This window comes from Giraffa tippelskirchi, chromosome 12 (genome assembly GCF_054371585.1).
Source record: "Giraffa tippelskirchi isolate mGirTip1 chromosome 12, T2T-mGirTip1v1.2.pri, whole genome shotgun sequence".
Taxonomy (NCBI): Eukaryota; Metazoa; Chordata; class Mammalia; order Artiodactyla; family Giraffidae; genus Giraffa; species Giraffa tippelskirchi.
In genome coordinates this window covers 131,560,482-131,578,609 of record NC_137286.1, presented here as the reverse complement: position 1 = coordinate 131,578,609, position 18,128 = coordinate 131,560,482, and the positions used below count along the sequence as shown (strand labels likewise).

The window sequence follows — 18,128 nt, the reverse complement described above, 5'->3', positions numbered from 1 at the left end:
ACCTCATTCTTTCTCCATCAAGATCTCATTGGAAATCAGAAGTGCCCTTAAGTTATTTTTATCCCAAACTGTATTAAAAGACCTTTATATGCACAAGAGAAAGTGGAGGTAGAGGTATACAGTATAAAATGTCTAGTTTTTGAGTTTTTAAACTATATTATGAAAGGAATTTGTTTAGAGAGATTGTGGGTTGGAACACTACAGATGAGAGCATGGATTTAGGAGCAAACGATTCCTGTGGACCAGGCAACTTCTTTGAAGGAACTTATCCTATAAAGAATATACAGAGTTTTAAACTGATCACATGAGAAAGTGTTTCCATGTTTCTGTATACATGGAGACAAGATTAGTTTTACCATGAATTTTTATTCTCCAGTATATTCCTTTGGCATTAGAGAGCCTGAGTGATCTTGTTACTAGCCCACCCCTTTTTGGTCCTTACAACAGAGATGGTAATTCCTAAGAGGACTACATTGAAGGAGTCTTGTTTCCACTTCTTTTTATTTTTTAAAAATCATTTGGCCACACGACAATGCATGAGGGGTCTAAATTCCCTGACCATGGATCAAACCTCCTTGCATTGGAGGAGTGGAGTCTAAACCACTGGACCACCAGGGAAGTCCCAAGGAGTCTTGTTAAAATAAGTTTAAAAATGGATATGAAAGTTTATACAAAGAAAAAAAAGAAACAAAAATTATGAGTTTATTCCATGGGAAGGCATTAATTGAGTTTGCTGTTCCTTTCCAAGTATAGGTGAGTATGACATTAGCACACACATTCTGAGATGCTTAGATATTTGAAATACCAGGCTTTTTAAGGTTTTTAAAGTTCTGGCTTCTCAGAGCAAGGTTAAAGAGAGGAACTAAGTCAACACCATTGAAAAAAGGAATAGATTCAAACTTGAACTCAAAAGTTCTATTTTCAGTGGAGAAGGTCTTATTGCTAAAGTTTGGTTCTGTTCACAAGCTGGACACACTGATCAAGCCCACTTCTTTTGTAACCTCTTATAACTGAACATGTGTAGATAATCACGTGTAACCCTTTATAATGCTTCTGTTTTGCATGCAATCAGATGGCTATGGGTTTTTGTACAAGAATTTCCGTTTGAGGCTAACCTTTATCCCTGGTGTCATATATAGTTCCTCTTAAGATATTTATTGCAATTACTTATGATTCTTTAATGAGAAGTTTTGCAGAGCAGTAACTGCCATTTCTTGCTTTGTCCCAACTATACTTTTTTTTTTTTTTGTAACAGACTTTACTTTTTGGAACAGTTTTCAGTTCACAGCAAATTGGAGTTGAAAGTACAAAGAGTTTCCATAGACACTGGTCCCCACAAGTGCACAGTTTCCCCAACTATCAATATCCTGCACCTGAGTGGCATTGGTTTATTGCAGCTGGTAAACGTGGACCACTGTCATCCCTCTACGTCACAGTTTACATTAGTGTTCATTTTCGGTGCTGTACGTTCTATGGATTTGACAAATGTAGAATGACATTAATTTACCATTAAAATATCACATAATACTGCTCTGTAATTCCTCTGTGTACCACCTATTCATGCTTCCCTTTTCCAAAGTCCCTTAGAACCACTGGTCATTTTATTGTCTCCATAGTTTTGCCTTTCCCCAAACATCATATACTCAGAATCATAACAGTATGTAGCCTTTTCAGAGCAACTATACTTTTTAAAACAGAAAATATTTATTTGCAAGTCATGGGATTCATTTCTGGATTGATGGTTATTTTTTAGGATTAGAAAAATTGTAAAGATTATAAAAAAAACCCCCAAAAACCTTATACTTTTCAAGAGCTGTGAAGATTGTATTTTTGCATGGTGACTGCATCCATGTTCAGGGGCCATTTTCAGGACCCGGAAGAAGCAATATTTTTCTTAACTCTTTGCATATAGTGTTTGCCTACCCCTGTTTCTATATTCCTGGATAAGACACCTGAGGAAAACGAGAGAAATAAAACTAAAATACTTCTATTTTCATCCATTTTTCTATACAGAAAGGAAATCCTGTGTTCTACCAGGGGCATAACTCACATGAATCTTGCTTTATTGGAATTTAGAACACTTGAAAATTTCAAAACGGCTTGTTTCGGGCTGAATTTTTAATTGCTTATTTTAGGCAAGCCTTTCTGTTCTTCCAGCCTAAATCTTGAATAGTTTGGTGCTATGACTACTCTACTGGTTGTGAAATAAGGTGACAGGCAGGTCTCGCTTTTTGTCAGAAGTAACTATTACAGACCTTGTTAGGGTGTGGTAATTTCTCCCCTGTTATATGGATGGTATTTAAGGCTGCACATAGCCTTAAAATCTCAATAAGAAAACCATTTTCCTTTGAGCCACCAATCAAGGTTCCATGTCACAATTTGTAAACATCATTACATTGAAAAACTGCTGTGAAGAGTCCTAGAGAAGCATGGCAAAAAATAGTTATATGTGTGAGTTTTGCTACCTGTCAATTTCCAAGTGTTAAGTCCAGAAGCCTCAGGCAAGGCAGTGAAAATATTTAGAGAGGGGTGAGATCCTGAAGGAACAAGAGCATTCATGTCAACATCATTGTTTAGAGTCAAATTTGGCTCTACTTTAACACTAAAAGTGCCTTGCGCTTTGTTCCAAGTATTTATAATGCTCATATTTTAAAATTTTGATTAAAGTGTGTTGTGGGTGCTTCTTTCTATCAGTGGGATGTCATTTGGTTTTGAGAATAATTTTAAGTGTGTGTGGAATGAGGAAGTCACAGAACCAAAGGACCTTATTACCTGAGGAGGAAGTGGTTTAGGAAACTTGTCAATCACAGTCATGACTAAGGAACCACTTTGGTCACCACTTCCGATCCTTACTAGCCGTTATCTGGAGGAGGGCAGATGGTGGCACCCAAGCTAGATACCACACTGAGGAAAACTGCTTGGGGTTGGGGATGAGGGAGATGGATCAAAGATATGTGTCTGTGTAGTGTGTTTAATTTTTTAAAATCAAGTTTAAAATTACTTATAAAATACCACAGGGATCAGTCTACCCTGAAATGTAGGTGTTCTTCAGTAGGGGAAAAAAAAAAAAGCTTCATAGAGTTCACATAAAAAATAAATAATATTAAACTATCTTAAAAAGAAAAATAGATCTTTAATATAAAATAAGTCACCTAGTTATATGATAAATAGATACATTGAATTATAAAATTTAACAGAAGGAATAGATAGAACATTAGACACACAAATAACATGTCTAGACAAATAACAATTTGCCAGAGTATTGTCAAAGGTTTAGGCATGTGGAAATGTAGTCTACCGGGGAAGCCTGGTGGGCTGCTGTCTGTGGGATCGCGCAGAGTCGGACACGACTGAAACGACTTAGCAGCATAGCTCACCTTGCAAATTGATTTCTAACATATTTTGAGTGTTCTCAAATATTTCAAGTACAAAAAATGTAATGTAAAAAATGATTCATGTAATTAACAGTGCTGAATATCACATATGAGAGTTAAGAGAATAAATCCTAGGAATTCTCATCACAAGGAGAATTTTCATTTCTTTTTCTTTTCTATCTATATGGGATGATGGATGTTCACTAAAGTTGCTGATAATGATTTCATGACATATGCAAGTCAAATCGTTCTGTTGGACTCCTTAAACTTATACAGTGCTGTATGCCAATTATATCTCAATGAAACTGGAAGAGAAAAAAATTCAAAGTATCGGATATCTTCATAAGGATCATTACTTGCTACAGGTCCTGGCACTGGTCGTGCTTCTTTCTTTTAACTACAGCAGGGAGAAAATATGTTATATTAACAGCTAGCTCCAGAATTCCTTGTAGGAATATTTATGCAACTTTTACTGAGGCAGGTAAGACCCTGAGGGTCTGAGTGTTGACAGGGGTAAAAATAAAGAAGGAATCGTTTGACTTCTGTGAGTCAGATGCAGAGAGAGAAGGAACAGAAGTGAGGATGGTGGTGGTGAAATAGGAAACCAAACAATTAGAAAGGTTAGAAGCTGTGGTGGGATAGAATCACTTTGAGCTGAAAACTGCTTCTCAAGATTAACAGACCTCCATTGAAAATTCTGCTATGATAAACACCTTTGACTGTGTTGCTGCTTTTGAGAAAGGGACTAAGTAGAGAGACCTTCATTTCACAATTAAGATGACACCAAGACCAATATATAAAAAGAGCCATGAGACAGACAGAATGCTAAGCTAGTAGATCTTAAAGTTCTTATCACAAGAAAAAAAAATTAACTGTGTATGTGATGAATGTTAACTAAACTTATTGTAGTAATTATTTCACAACATATATAAATATTGAATCATGATGTTGTACATCGGAAACTAATATATATCACTGCATTTCTTAAAAAAAAAAAGAAAAACCCATGAGACAAGAGAATATAGAAACAATTCAACTGGAGTTAGAAAATCATATCAGAAGAGTTTGTGAGAATTTAAAACACACCCTCACCTGCTCCATTACTAGAAATTTGGATATTATAATAGAAGATTTTGAATTTCCCCAATTAACAGAATGGGAGTTTGAATAGATCTCATTGAGATTTTTAAGGGGCTGGGAGACTAGATTACATTGTAGTTACCTAATAAAGTGTGATCTCTTTCATCATTGTGTGTAAAAAGAAGAAGTCTCTTTGTTCATGTTTTGATTGAATTTTCTTTATCATATTGATATGTATAAGTTCTTTATATATTATGGATATATATACTAATCCTTGGTCAGTTATATGTGCACCAAATATTTTTCTAATTTATGGTTCTTACTTTATTGCTTACAGTAACTTGTGATGAACAGAAGTGTGAAAATTTAATGAGGTTCAATTTATCAATATTTTTCTTTATATTTTGAAATCTTAGAGTTTTAAGAAATTCTTCCCAATCTAAAGTCATAAAGATGTATACCCATACTATCTTCAAAAATAACAAATTTTAGCTTTCAGTATACCTAAAATTGATTTCTGTGTATGATGTTAAGTATGGATGCAATTTTGTTTTATCTTACTGGTAATAGAGGTGTAATAAAGTTTATCTTTGCTTTTTCTTAAAGAGAATACAGTCAACATTTCACCATTATATGTGATGTTTGTTTTGATCTTTTTTGATCTTTTTTTTCAGGTTAAGGAAATTCCTCTTTCTGTTTTCTTGTTTGTCAGTTTATATTTCTTATGAAAGACACTGAATCTTATCATATGCTCTTTTTGAATTAATTGTGTTGATAATGTGATTTTCTTTTATTTATTTATTTATTTAATAAATTTATTTATTTTAGTTGGGGGCTAATTACTTTACAATATTGTAGTGGTTTTTGCCATACATTGACATGAGTCAGCCATGGGTTTACATGTGTTCCCCATCCTGAACCCCTCCCCCACCTCCCTCCCCATCCCATCCCTCTGGGTCATCCCATTGCCCCAGCCCTGAGCATTTGTCTCATGCATTGAACCTGGAATGGTATTCTGTTTCACATATGATAATATACATGTTTCAATGCTATTCTCTCAGAACGTCCCACCCTCACCTTCTCCCTCAGAGTCTGTTTTATGCATCTGTGTCTCTTATTCTGTCTCGCATATAGGGTTATTGTTACCATCTTTCAAATTCCATATATATGCATTAGTATACTGTATTGGTGTTTTTCTTTCTGGCTTACTTCACTCTGTATAATGGGCTGCAGTTTCATCCATCTCAATAGAACTGATTCAAATGTATTCTTTTTAATGGCTGAGTAATATTCCATTGTGTATATGTACCACAGCTTCCTTATCCATTTGTCTGCTTATGGACATCTAGGTTGCTTCCGTGTCCTGGCTATTGTAAACAGTGCTGTGATGAACATTGGGGTACACGTGTCTCTTTCAATTCTGGTTTCCTCCGTGTGTATGCCCAGCAGTGGGATTGCTGGGTCATATGGCAGTTCTATTCCCAGTTTTTTAAGGAATCTCCACACCGTTCTCCATAGTGGCTGTACTAGTTTGCATTCCCACCAACAGTGTAAGAGGGTTCCCTTTTCTCCATACCCTCTCCAGCATTTATTGCTTGTAGACTTTTGGATAGCAGCCATTCTGACTGGTGTGAAATGGTACCTCATTGTGGTTTTGATTTGCATTTCTCTAATAATGAGTGATATTGAGCATCTTTTCATGTGTTTGTTAGCCATCTGTATGTCTTGTTTGGAGAAATGTCTGTTTAGTTCTTTGGCCCATTTTTTGATTGGGTCGTTTATTTTTCTGGAATTCAGCTGCAGGAGTTGGTTGTATATTTTTGAGATGAATTTTTTGTCTGTTGCTTCGTTTGCTATTATTTTCTCCCATTCTGAAGGCTGTCTTTTCACCTTGCTTATAGTTTCCTTTGTTGTGCAAAAGCTTTTAATTTTAATTAGGTTCCATTTGTTTATTTTTGCTTTTATTTCCAATATTCTGGGAGGTGGGTCATGGAGGATCCTGCTGTGATTTATGTCAGAGAATGTTTTGCCTATGTTTTCCTCTAGGAGTTTTATATGATTTTCCTTATTTAATTCTATCAGTGAAGTGAATAATGTTTAGTTTTTTTCATTAATATTTTTTTATTATTAACTTGATCCTACATTTCTGGAATAATTCCAGCTGGGTCCGGAGATGGACTGCCTGTATTTAAATTGCCTACTTTTAAGATAGAAGAACCTCAGGCAAGTAAATCAGTGTTGCTCTGTCTTCATTTTCTCATCTTGCAAGTAGAGAGAATTTTTTACCTCCCAAGTTTCTTATGAGGGCTGAATGAGTTAGTATATTTAAAATGCTTTAAGTATTTTTCCTATCCATAGTCACCATTCAGTGAGCATTAGGTACTATTATTTTTCTTTGTTTCTCTTTAGAGAGATTTTTATCCCAGGATAAGAGTGGGAACACAGATCTAGGAGAGGCATGTAACCCACCCAGACTTTGAATACAATGTTATGACTGAAAGTCTACACTTCTCCCCCGGAAATCTTGGCTGTGCATCCAATGATTTTTTTTTTTACCCAATTTTGTCTCAATTTCTATTTCTCTGCCATGTTCAGAGATAATGAGCTTGTAACGTGACAACTATTATTTTTCTTCATGTATTTGCTTGCTTGGTATCTGTGACTTTATTTAATGCCATCATTTAAAAAACAAGTTTCTGTCATTTAATAATTTAGTGTTTAAGGTGGTTTATGAAATAAATGTCTTCATGCTGTGAGAGTAACTGTCATACTGTTTCAAGTTAGCATTATGGTACTTGAGTACTTGTCAGAAAACAAATACATCTTTGGCCGCCTTTCAGTTCTCACTATAGCCTGAAGGTACTTGTGAGGATGACAATTTTTAGCTGTTTTTTGTATTTGTTTGTAGTTCTGAACAAAGGAATGTATTTATCCTGGATTTAAAGGCCCAGTCTATTTCTATTCTTTTTAAAAATCTTTGTTTTCTTTGATGTGACAAAAGTTTAAAAAAATTGAATATCTCACTGTAGCGGATGAAGAAAAATAATAGAAAGTTATATATTATAAACTTATCTAGTTTCTTAATCTATAGATCTTTGGGGAATACAGTATATATTTTGAATACAGTTGGTAATTCATAATGATTTTTTTCAGTATAAATAATATTGCCGCTGTGCTGTGCTCAGTCATGTCTGACTCTGACCCCTTGAACTGTAGCCCACCAAGCTCCTCTGTCCATGGAATTTTCCCAGCAAGAATATGGGAGTGAGTTGCCATTTCCTCCTCCAGGGGTCTTCCCAACCTAAGAATCGAACCCATGTCTCTTGCATCTCCTGCATTGGAAGGCAGATTCTTTACCACTGAGTCACCTGGAAAGTACCATATCTAATATTATTTCTCTATTTTTAAAAAAATATATTCAACTGCAGTTACTGAAATTGTTAATGCTATTTATCAGGCACTCCAAGTATCTTTTAAAGGTATATAGAATGTTGAAAATACTTATTATATGTAAACTGGAAATATTTTATAATGTTCATGAGAGTTTCCCAATGTTTGGTTTGGAAAAAAAATTTAATTTTGCCTAATCATATTTTTAAAGTGCAACTTATAGTGGGGACAGAAAGTAACATAGTTGATTACGTCAGAATCCATCAACAGAGAAGGACTTTCCAAGTGTTCATGGGACATTGAGAAAATAAACTTCATACAATGACACAAATAAAATTTAAACATTTTCAAAAAATAAGAAATGTACTAATCACATGTTTTAAACACAATAAAGCTAAAAATTTACAACAAAGTTTTAAACAATTTAAAAAATAGTTTAAAATGCGTGTGTAAAAAATCTCTCCTAGGTTTTATGCAGAGTGAAAATTAGAAAGACAAAATAATTTATTTAGAAAATAGATTTAGATACTGAAATAAATGGGTGGTAGCCAGGTTTATAATTCAAGCAAAATCATAGCCACAATGCTCCAATTATTGGAAATTAATGAAAATAAATGAAAAGTTCAATGCAAGAAGTCACAAAAGCACAAGTTAGTGATAAGGAATAAAGGAGAATAAAAATGAAAAAGATAATGCAGAAAGAGCAGATAAATAGAAATAATAAACAAATCCAAAACTAAGTTTGTCCAATCTCTGGCAAATCTAATAAGGAAAGAGAAAATTAAAATGCAGAGAATCTAGAATACTACAAAATATATTAGGGAATAACTAAAATAGTAAATGTTTGAATAGCTATATTAATACATTAATATAAAAGTGGCCTTTTGTATTCTAGAAAAATATAAGTAATCAAAATGAGCACATCAATAAGAAGAACTAAGTAAAATTTAAATGTTAATAAAAGAATATTCACTGATCAAATTACAACACAGCCTATAGCAGTAGTTTTCAAACTTTATTACCATGGCATGATCTACATTTTATATCGTAAGTCTTTGTATAAATGGAGTTATATGTATATAGCCAGAACACAAAAGGCAAGCTATGGAATGGGAGAAAGTATTTGCAAACTGTATATCTGATAAAGGGTTAATCTTCAAAATGAGAAGTTCTGTAACTCAATAGTTAAAAAAAAAAAAACACTAATAACCTAATTAAAACTTGGGCTCCTGAAATAGGAAATGGCAACCCACTCCAGTCTTCTTCCCTGAAAACTTCCATGGACAGAGGAGCCTGGCAGGCTACAGCCCATGGGGTCACAAAGAGTTGGACATGATTGAGCACAATAGAGCAACAGCAAAACATGGGCTAAAGCCTTGAATAGACATTTCTCTGAAGAAGGAAAACACAAACCAAAACCAGAATGAGATATTATCTGACATCTGTCAGGATGGCTATTATCAAAAAAACAAACTACAAGTATTGATAAGGGTGTGAAGAATTCTTTACACTGTTGATGGGAACATAAAATGATGCAGCAGCTGTGGAACAGTATGAAAGTTTCGCAAAAAATGAAACAGAACAAACATATGTTTTAGCAATTCCACTTTGAGCATTTTCCTAAAAGATTGGAAAGCAGGATCTCAGAGATAGTAGCACCCCTATATTAATTGCAATATCATTCATAAGATGTGGAAAAATGTAAATGTCCATGAATAGATGAACGAATAAAGAAAATGTGGTTTATACATACAATGGGATACTCTTCAGCCTTAAAAATGAAGGCAATCCTGCTGTGTGACAATGTAGATGAACCTTGAGGACTTTCTGTTAAGGACTTGCTGAAAAGGACTGAAATAAGCCAGTCACAGAAAGACACCTGCATAATTCCACATGTATGAGATAGCTAAATTTGTCAGTCTCTAAGTGGACCCACACCAGTCCATAAACTGCAAACTCATAATCTATAAACTCATAATTCCAGATGTATGGATCAAGGCTGCTCACCCACCAGAGCAGAAATAGGGCTGTCTCTGTATGTAGAATAAAGCTCATCTGCAAAGTTGACTGTGCTCTGTGCTGGTCTCCATAGTGTTCTCACCTGATTTGGCCTTGAGTTTGCACAGTGGAACATGGTACATTATCACCTGGTCATCAGAGCTCAGCTAGCTATCCCCAGCAGCCCCTTAAAATGAAGGACCCCACAAAGACCCACAGGCTTCCCAAGTAGCTCAGTGGTAAAGAATCTGCCTGCCAATGCAGGAGATTCAGGTTTGATCCTTGGGTTGGGAAGATCTCATGGAAGAGGAAATGGCAACCTACTTTAGTATTCTTGCCTGGGAAATCCCATGGACAGAGGAACTTGGCAGGCTACAGTCCATGGGGTCGCAAGAGAGTCAGGACACGACTTAGTGACTGAAAAACAACAACAACAGCAAAGACCCAATACTTCAAATACACCCTTTTCCCCAGCAGGTTATCCACTTCATGTAAGTTCCTGTAGAAAGGAAGATAAAAATATCCTTTAGCATCAGGCACCTCAAAATTTTTAATAATAAAATGTTTTTAATTTTCAACTTTAATTTTTTAAATGAGGCAGCATTTCCTAACAACTTAGAGCTAGCATATCTTTTGGTGGCAAAATGTAAGAAATGCATGAAATTCAACCCTTTCATGTAATAAATAGAACAAGATAAAGTTGCTACTGATTTTCAAACCAACGAAAGTTATATAATAGAGACTCTGATGATGTTTACTATAGATGACTGATCTTACTCATGTATTTTAAGGGCAAATAAAATACAGTATTCATCCGTAGGAGAAACTGTGGACTAATTTTTGCAATTTTCATTTAGTTGTTTTGAGACCTACAGAGTCTGGATGAGTACCCCCACCTTGTGAGACTATACAATATTTAAAAAATGGAATAACCATGAGTCTGTTTCCTGAGTCTGTTTTCCTTATCTTTAAAATGTAAGTGCTGGATAAGTTGATCTCCAAAGTCTAAATGTATGAAATTCCAAGATTCTAAAATTCTGAATATAAATTTGTATTTTCACCTTTGTGATCTAATAAACTGGAAAATAATATTTTTCAGTGACTAAATTGATTAGCTAATTTACTAAAGACAATTGTAGAGGTTCTTCATAGTGCAAATCTTAATGTTATTACCACCAAAATATTTTTTATTGTTCTAACTTACTGTGACTCAGAACTCATAACCATTTTACCTTAAAATGGTATTGGTGTAAAAAAAGCCCTGCTTTCAGTAGTTCCTTCATTTTTTACTTTTACTATCCTGGAAATGTAAGGATTCTGTATAGTAGGTAGCATTAAAATTTCAAGTGCATGTTTGTACAATATGCTACATCTGCCACTTTTAATCATTGAGTTTGAAGAGCAAACATTTAAGACATTTTTGATAGCCATGTCATTTTAAGGGTGGAGGAGAATATGTGGGTTTCTCTGATCCCCATGTTTTACAAGTGAATAAATTGGCACTTGTTCATGCCAAAAGAACACGGACGTTTATGTAGGTTCATTGTTGATTCAATTCCAGACATCGTTGCTTACCAGCCATGTGACCCAGTGCAAATTACTTGCACTCTCCGATGCTCAGTTTTCTAGTCTCTAAAATAGAGATAACACAGACTACCTTATAGAGAGTATTAAAAAAAAAAAGTATATGTTGTACATTTAAGTTGTGATGAAAAGAGGTTCTCACAGGCTGGCATGGGTAACAACACACGTGAGATCTCTGGATAGACTGGTTCTCCCAACCCCCAGAGCCCTGAGGATCCATAGGAAGAAACCAGCCTGGCTTCAGACAGGGCCTTTCCTGTCTAGCAGCAGAGATTCCATGGGCTTTGCTAGTGTTGGCCTTTAGCAATCTTTCAGACCTCTGTTGCTCTATTTTCTTATTTTCCCTCTTACTGTTATTAACCCAACAAATGTCTTCACAAACTTATTATGTTCTCAGAAAAGAGAAACCTATTGACAGGTAATTATCACTTTCTCTGTTTGAATGAGATTGTTGATGAATTAAGTCAGATAGATATTCACTCCCATTTCACCAGGAGGAAATGGGAAGGGAATTTACAAGTTGGACAACAAGGCTGCCTCACAAACCGTGAATGAAGATGGTGTGTCCTCACCCCCACTCTTTTGGTGTGTATACAGGATCTGAGATTTCTCTCATTCTGTCCAATTTCAATTTATGTATGATTCAGTTGAACTAACCATTCTTAAGTGATTTGTTCTTTTTTTTTCTAAAATGATCTTTTTGACATTACTGCCATAAAATCTACATTTGTTTATTATAGAATAGTAATATGCTTCCTGGTAGCTCAGCTGATAATCTGCCTGCAATGCAGGAGACCCTGGTTCTATCCCTGGGTCGGATAGATCCCCTGGAGAAGGGATAGGCTACCCACTCCAGTATGCGTGGGTCCCTGGTGGCTCAGATGGTAAAGAATCTGCCTGCAATGTTGGAGATCTGGGTTCCATCCCTGGGTTGTTTGTTTATTATAGAATACTAATATAAGTTTTTCATATAAATGCCACTCACTATATTTTTTAATTTTACATTTTTTTAACACCAAAAACGTTTTATATTGGGGTATAGACAATTAACAATGTTGTGGTAGTTTTAGGTGAACAGTGAAGGGACTCAGCCAACATATACATGTATTCATTCTCCCTCAAACTCGCCTCCCATCCAGGCTGGCTACATAACATTGAGCAGAGTTCCATGTTAAATACCACTCACTCTTGAAATCAGCATCTTAAAAGTGAAGTACTGAATTTTAAATTCCCAAATTATTGAATCATAGGGCTTCAAGGGATCTTGTTTTGTTTTTAAATTCCATCTTCTGGACTGTAGAAGGACAGTACATAATGTATTGTAGTCAAATAAGGATATTTCCCATTTTGAAAATTCCCGCAAAGAAATAAATGTAGTGTGTAGCTTCCTTTTTCAATGGCAGACAGCTATTTTTCTTATCAGAAGCATAGGAATCTAGGCTAAGTATTTAGCACATATAAGTTTTTGAAGCTAACATTTTCTGTCTTTTATTATTTAGAAATTTGCTTTCAGCCTAATTATTGAACCCATGTAAACGATCTGTCTTTTCTCCTGGTTGCTTTAAATGTCTTGTCTCTGATGGTTACCGTGCAGTTTTACTGCTATCTTTCATCATTGTCATAATCTTATCTATCATCTATCATTCATTTCTTAATCTTGAATGGATCTTTTGTTCTTTGGGACATAAATTACATTCTGAACATCTTATTACTTCAGGAACAATGTCAACCATAATCTTTTTGCATACTTCTCCCGGGTTCTTTCTGTTATCACCATCTAGAACTTCCACCAGCTGTATATGGGAACTTCTAATTTTGTCTTCTTTGCTCTTAAATGTTCTTTCACGTTCCTAAACTTTTTGTCAAGGCTATGGTTTTTCTAGTGGTCATGTATGGATGTGAGAGTTGGACTATAAAGAAAGCCGAATGCCAAAGAATTGATGCTTTTGAACTGTGGTGTTGGAAAAGACTCTTGAGAGTCCCTTGGACTGCAGGGAGATCCAACCAGTCCATCCTAAAGGAGATCAGTCCTGGGTGTTCACTGGAAGGACTGATGTTGAAGCTGAAGCTGCAATACTTTGGCCACCTGATGTGAAGAGGTGACTCACTGGAAAAGACCCTGATGCTGGGAAAGATTGAGGGCAGGAGGAGAAGGGGACGACAGAGGATGAGATGGCTGGATGGCATTACTGACTTGATGGACATGAGTTTGGGTGGACTCCGGGAGTTGGATGGACAGGGAGGCCTGGCGTGCTGCGGTTCATGGGGTTGCAAAGAGTTGTACACGACTGAGCGACTGAACTGAACTGAACTAAAACTCGTTGTCTCTCTGTGATACATTCTAGGTAATTTCCTCATGTCGTCCTGAGGGACATTCAATTGAAGATGTCTAGGAGGCAGATTGGTTCTGGAGAAAAGGAGAAAGAGCCTTGGGCTCCATCTTCTCAATCACAGTGAAGTTCCTGGGTACCAGGAACTGCATTTGTATTTTATAATGTCCCTATTCAGTGCCTTGTTCAGTGGATGTTTTCTGCCTAGGATTAGAATCTTCAAAGTTATTTCCATTTTACTTCCACGTATTTCCAAAACACCCTGCTTACCCATGCCTCAGCCCTTATCGCATTGTATACCTTAGCTGCTTTCACACTCTACTGAAATCTCCTGCTTAATTTTCTGCTCTCCTCACTGGACTCTACATTTCTGGAGAGAAGCGACAGCAGTCTTATTTACTATTATAAAAGGCACCTAGTGCTAAATACTTACTTGTGGAATAGATTAGTAGGTATTTCCTAATTATACTTTTAATTCAATATGGTGTTGTGAAAGCACATGAGGTAAGGAAGTAAGTCAGACAACTGTTACAGAGAAATGACTAGCAAGAAATAAAGGCATTCTCCCCTGACTGGCCCAAGAGGAAAGTGGCTGTGAAAGTTCAAGCCCTCATGAAATTTACTTGTTTGGAACTATTTCTTACTCTTTAGACTGAGGATGAACTGGTGTAAACTCACTTCTTTCTGCTCTAATTATGCTTTAGTGCTCTATACACACCAGTTCCTTATTCATTTTTCACAAGGTTAAAAGGGTTATTTGGAATTGTACACAGTGTTCTTCCATTGCTATGAAAGGAATGCATGTTGGTAACTCCCATTAGCATTTATCAACATTTATATGTACCCAACTGAATGTAAACAAAATGCTTCAAATTCACATTTCTTATAAACCTTATTTATCCTTAGTTCCACTATTTAAATGATATGAAAAGTACATGCTTTAAAACTCTATTAGTTGCTTTAAAATGTCAAGAAAAGTAAAGTTTATGTAGTCTGCCACCTGCTAATGCCTGTAAACTCATTCCTGCTGGAGATACTGAATTGTTTCCCATTATATTAACGTTGCATGAATAAAAATCCAAGCCTTTTAAATCACAAGTTTCATAAGGTGTTGATTGGCCTGGAGCAGGATAAATTCAGACAAATATTTATGGTGCCAAGAGTTGTGTATATAAATATTCTCCCTTGAAAATGTTTCCAATACACTGTTAAACTGCCAAGGTGATATAATTTAACAGGAAGAGCAATGACTAGAGAGCCAAGGGTCACTGAGTTTGAATTCTTTCTCCATTCCCACTTTAATATATGATCCGGAACCATTTGGACCTTTTGAAAGTCAAATTCCTGATTTGTGAATTGGGGAAGAATTAGCTATACAGCTGTTGGGGCAAGAGGGCAGGGTCCATGGTTATAAAAACTTCTGAAGTGTTGCATTATTATTAAAATTCAGAAATGCATAATATTGCCATTTATGAAGAAACGGGTTTGCCTGTATCGTTAATCTTCACAATATATTTGCAAACTGCAATTTATAATAATACCAATTAACATCAATTGAATGTTTGCTGTTATCCAGACATTGTCCTGAGTGCTGTACATACTACATTTACTTCTTGTAACAAGCCTTTGAAGAAGGCATTATTATTCCCATGTAAGGGGATTAACATTGCAGGATGTGCTGTGCTTAAGATCGCTCAGTTTGAGGTTAGGAGAAATAGAATTCTAACCCGTGTGTTTCTGGGTTCTTACCCTCCGTGCCACATTGCCTCCTTTCTTTGCAGGTGAAGTCTCTCAAGCTTAGAAAGGTTGAACTGTTCAATGAAAATCACAAATTAACCTGCTGGATGGAGTGAAAACCTGGAGTTTTTGAGGGAGCCTTAGCTGTCTTTATTAATGCTTCTCTAATACTAATGTGATCGGTGTCTTTCAAGCCCTTGCTCTATTGGATTACCAGGGTAATTGGAGTCAATATTCTCCTGAATGCCCTGATCTCTCTAATTTCAAAAATCCAATCTTGCTAATGAATTCTACTTTAGTGGATGTGAAGGCTGAACCAGTTGCATTTAAATCTCTTCGGAATTCAGTTTCTTGTGGCTTACATGAGGGGCTAGAATGTCAGTCTCTAGGGTTTCAACCTTCATTACTGTGTAGGCTCTTTGAGATAACTTTGATTTCATCTGTTGAGGCTCTGGTGCCTAACTTGGTGTCTGGAATTTTGTAGATATACCAAAACTATTTGTAAACTTTCAATGAAGTTGCATTCATTTCTTTAAGTCAAATAGATTTCCCACTCTACTTTAGTGTTTACTAAAATGGCAAATATTTATTTCCTTTATAAGACAAAGGGAATTAATCATAGCAGCCAAATGATTTCCTTGAATTGTTGATTACATCTTTGCTCATAAGCCAGAAAATGTGAGATAGTGGCATGACCTCACGACTTAGGTAGATCCACTTAGAATCATCCATTTACTTTATCCAGATGAAGCTGCTGGAACCAGTCCATGCCATCTTGCGTCTTTTTGTTTGTTTATTTTTAAGATATTATTAGTCACTTGTACCTGAGAGTGAAGGAGAAGAACATACAGTGTGATATTTTCAGACAGCATAAAGTGATTAAACAGTAAAGCTCCAGATAGTTGCATCCATGGGCTATAATGATTCTGATAGGAAGGTAGTTCCAGAGACCTTGAGGATTTCTGCATAAATGGACTGATTTTTAGTTCTGATTCCACTTGTACACTGCTCTCTTATAGGTAGTCAAAGAGTGTTATGATTGCTTCTAATGTAATAGACTATATTCTAAGCATGCTTTCATGTAGGTTGAAGAAGAATTGAAAGCTTCTTTATGATCGATTTACATGTTGCCAAGGATGCCCAGGATGAGCAGCAATTACATCTGACTTCTTGCTACTTGTGCCACAATAAGACACCTCCCAGTTGGTCCTTGCGTGCCTGCCATAAACAAAGCAATGGGTAATAAAGATGTCCAGTCTCAAACCTCCAGAAACTGTTACCTTACATGGCAAAAGGGATTTCGCAGATGTGATTCAGGGTACAGACCTTAAGTTAGGGGAGATTGTCTTGAATTACCTAGTGGGGGTCCAATCTAATCATGCTTCCCAGGCAGCCTCCGTGTGCAGGTAGGCAGAAGAGATGCCAGTTTGATCCTGGGTAGGGAAGAAACCCTGGAGGAGGAAATGGCAACCCACTCCAGTGTTATTGCCTGGAGAATCCCATGGACAGAGGAGTCTGGTGGGCTGCAGTCCATAGGGTCGCACAGAGTCAGATATGACTGAAGCAACTCAGCACAAATCTAATGACGTGAGTCTTAAAAGCAAAGATCCTTTTCTGGTTGTTAACAGAAAGATGGATGAGAAAAGGACTCAATCCACTGTCACTGTCTTTTTTAAAGGGGTAACAAGCCAAGGAACACAGATGCCTTGTGAAGCTAAAAACGGCAATAAACAGATTCTTCTTCCCTGAGCTTCCAATAAGGAAGGTAGTGCCTTTGATTTTAGCCTGGTGACGCCTGTGTTGGATTTGTGATCTATGGAACTGTAAGATCATAAATTTGTATTGTTTACTCAGATAAATTTGTGGTAATTTGTTACTACGGCAAGAGGAAACTAATACAGTGTCCCTGTACGTGGTCTTTCCTGAATCGCAGCATTGAGATTTGTTAAAAGCTACCTTCTGAGGAGTATTTATGATGTGTTCAGTTTCATGCTAAACTCTGTGTGTGTGTGTGTGTGTGTGTGTGTGTCTAATCATCATGCAACCACAACCCTATAAAAGCCCAACTTATTATCATTTATAATTCACAGATGAGAAAATGAGAATTGGAAAATTCTAAGTAACTTACATAAATCACATATCCAGTAACTAACGTAACTATCATTTGAAAGCAAGTCAATCTGGTATCAAAACCCATCCTTGGTCTACTATACCATGATGCATATACAAAATGTGAAAATTAGTTGTCTTCATTAGAAGGAGTTCAAAGACAATGAAGTTATATAAACAGACTTAGTCATATCAGATCTTTAATTATCTTAGATGTCAAATAATTTTTCCCAGTACAGTGACTAGTATATTGTAGGCACTCAATATAATGTAATTAAATAAGTGAAAAATCATTGTTCTTGAATAAAAATAAGGATTATACGTATATATTATTACATTTGTTGTAATTCTCATATTTATGACATTGTACTGTCCATGTATATGTATAGGAATCAACATTTTTCTTTGTAAAAATAGTGTAAAGATGTTACTCTTTGCCACAAAAATCAAGGATTCAAATAGATTTCTTCTGCACTTATAACATTTTAAGTTATAATTATTTTTAAAGAAGTGATATGTAGGTCAT

The 18,128-nt window shown here is 35.9% G+C and overlaps 1 long non-coding RNA gene across 5 annotated transcripts in view; it reads left to right on the top strand.

Annotated features, from left to right (window-relative positions):
• LOC145530205 (uncharacterized) overlaps positions 1-18,128 on the top strand; it is a 441,959-nt gene that overhangs the window by 91,361 nt on the left and 332,470 nt on the right. Inside the window, exon 3 of one of the 5 annotated variants that reach the window (XR_014071554.1) lies at positions 13,772-17,724. The exons of 3 other annotated variants lie outside the window; for them this stretch is intronic. This is a non-coding gene — a long non-coding RNA (uncharacterized LOC145530205). Of the gene's footprint in view, positions 1-13,771; positions 17,725-18,128 lie in introns of those variants that run through there. One more of the 5 variants, XR_014071556.1, reaches the window with a different exon arrangement.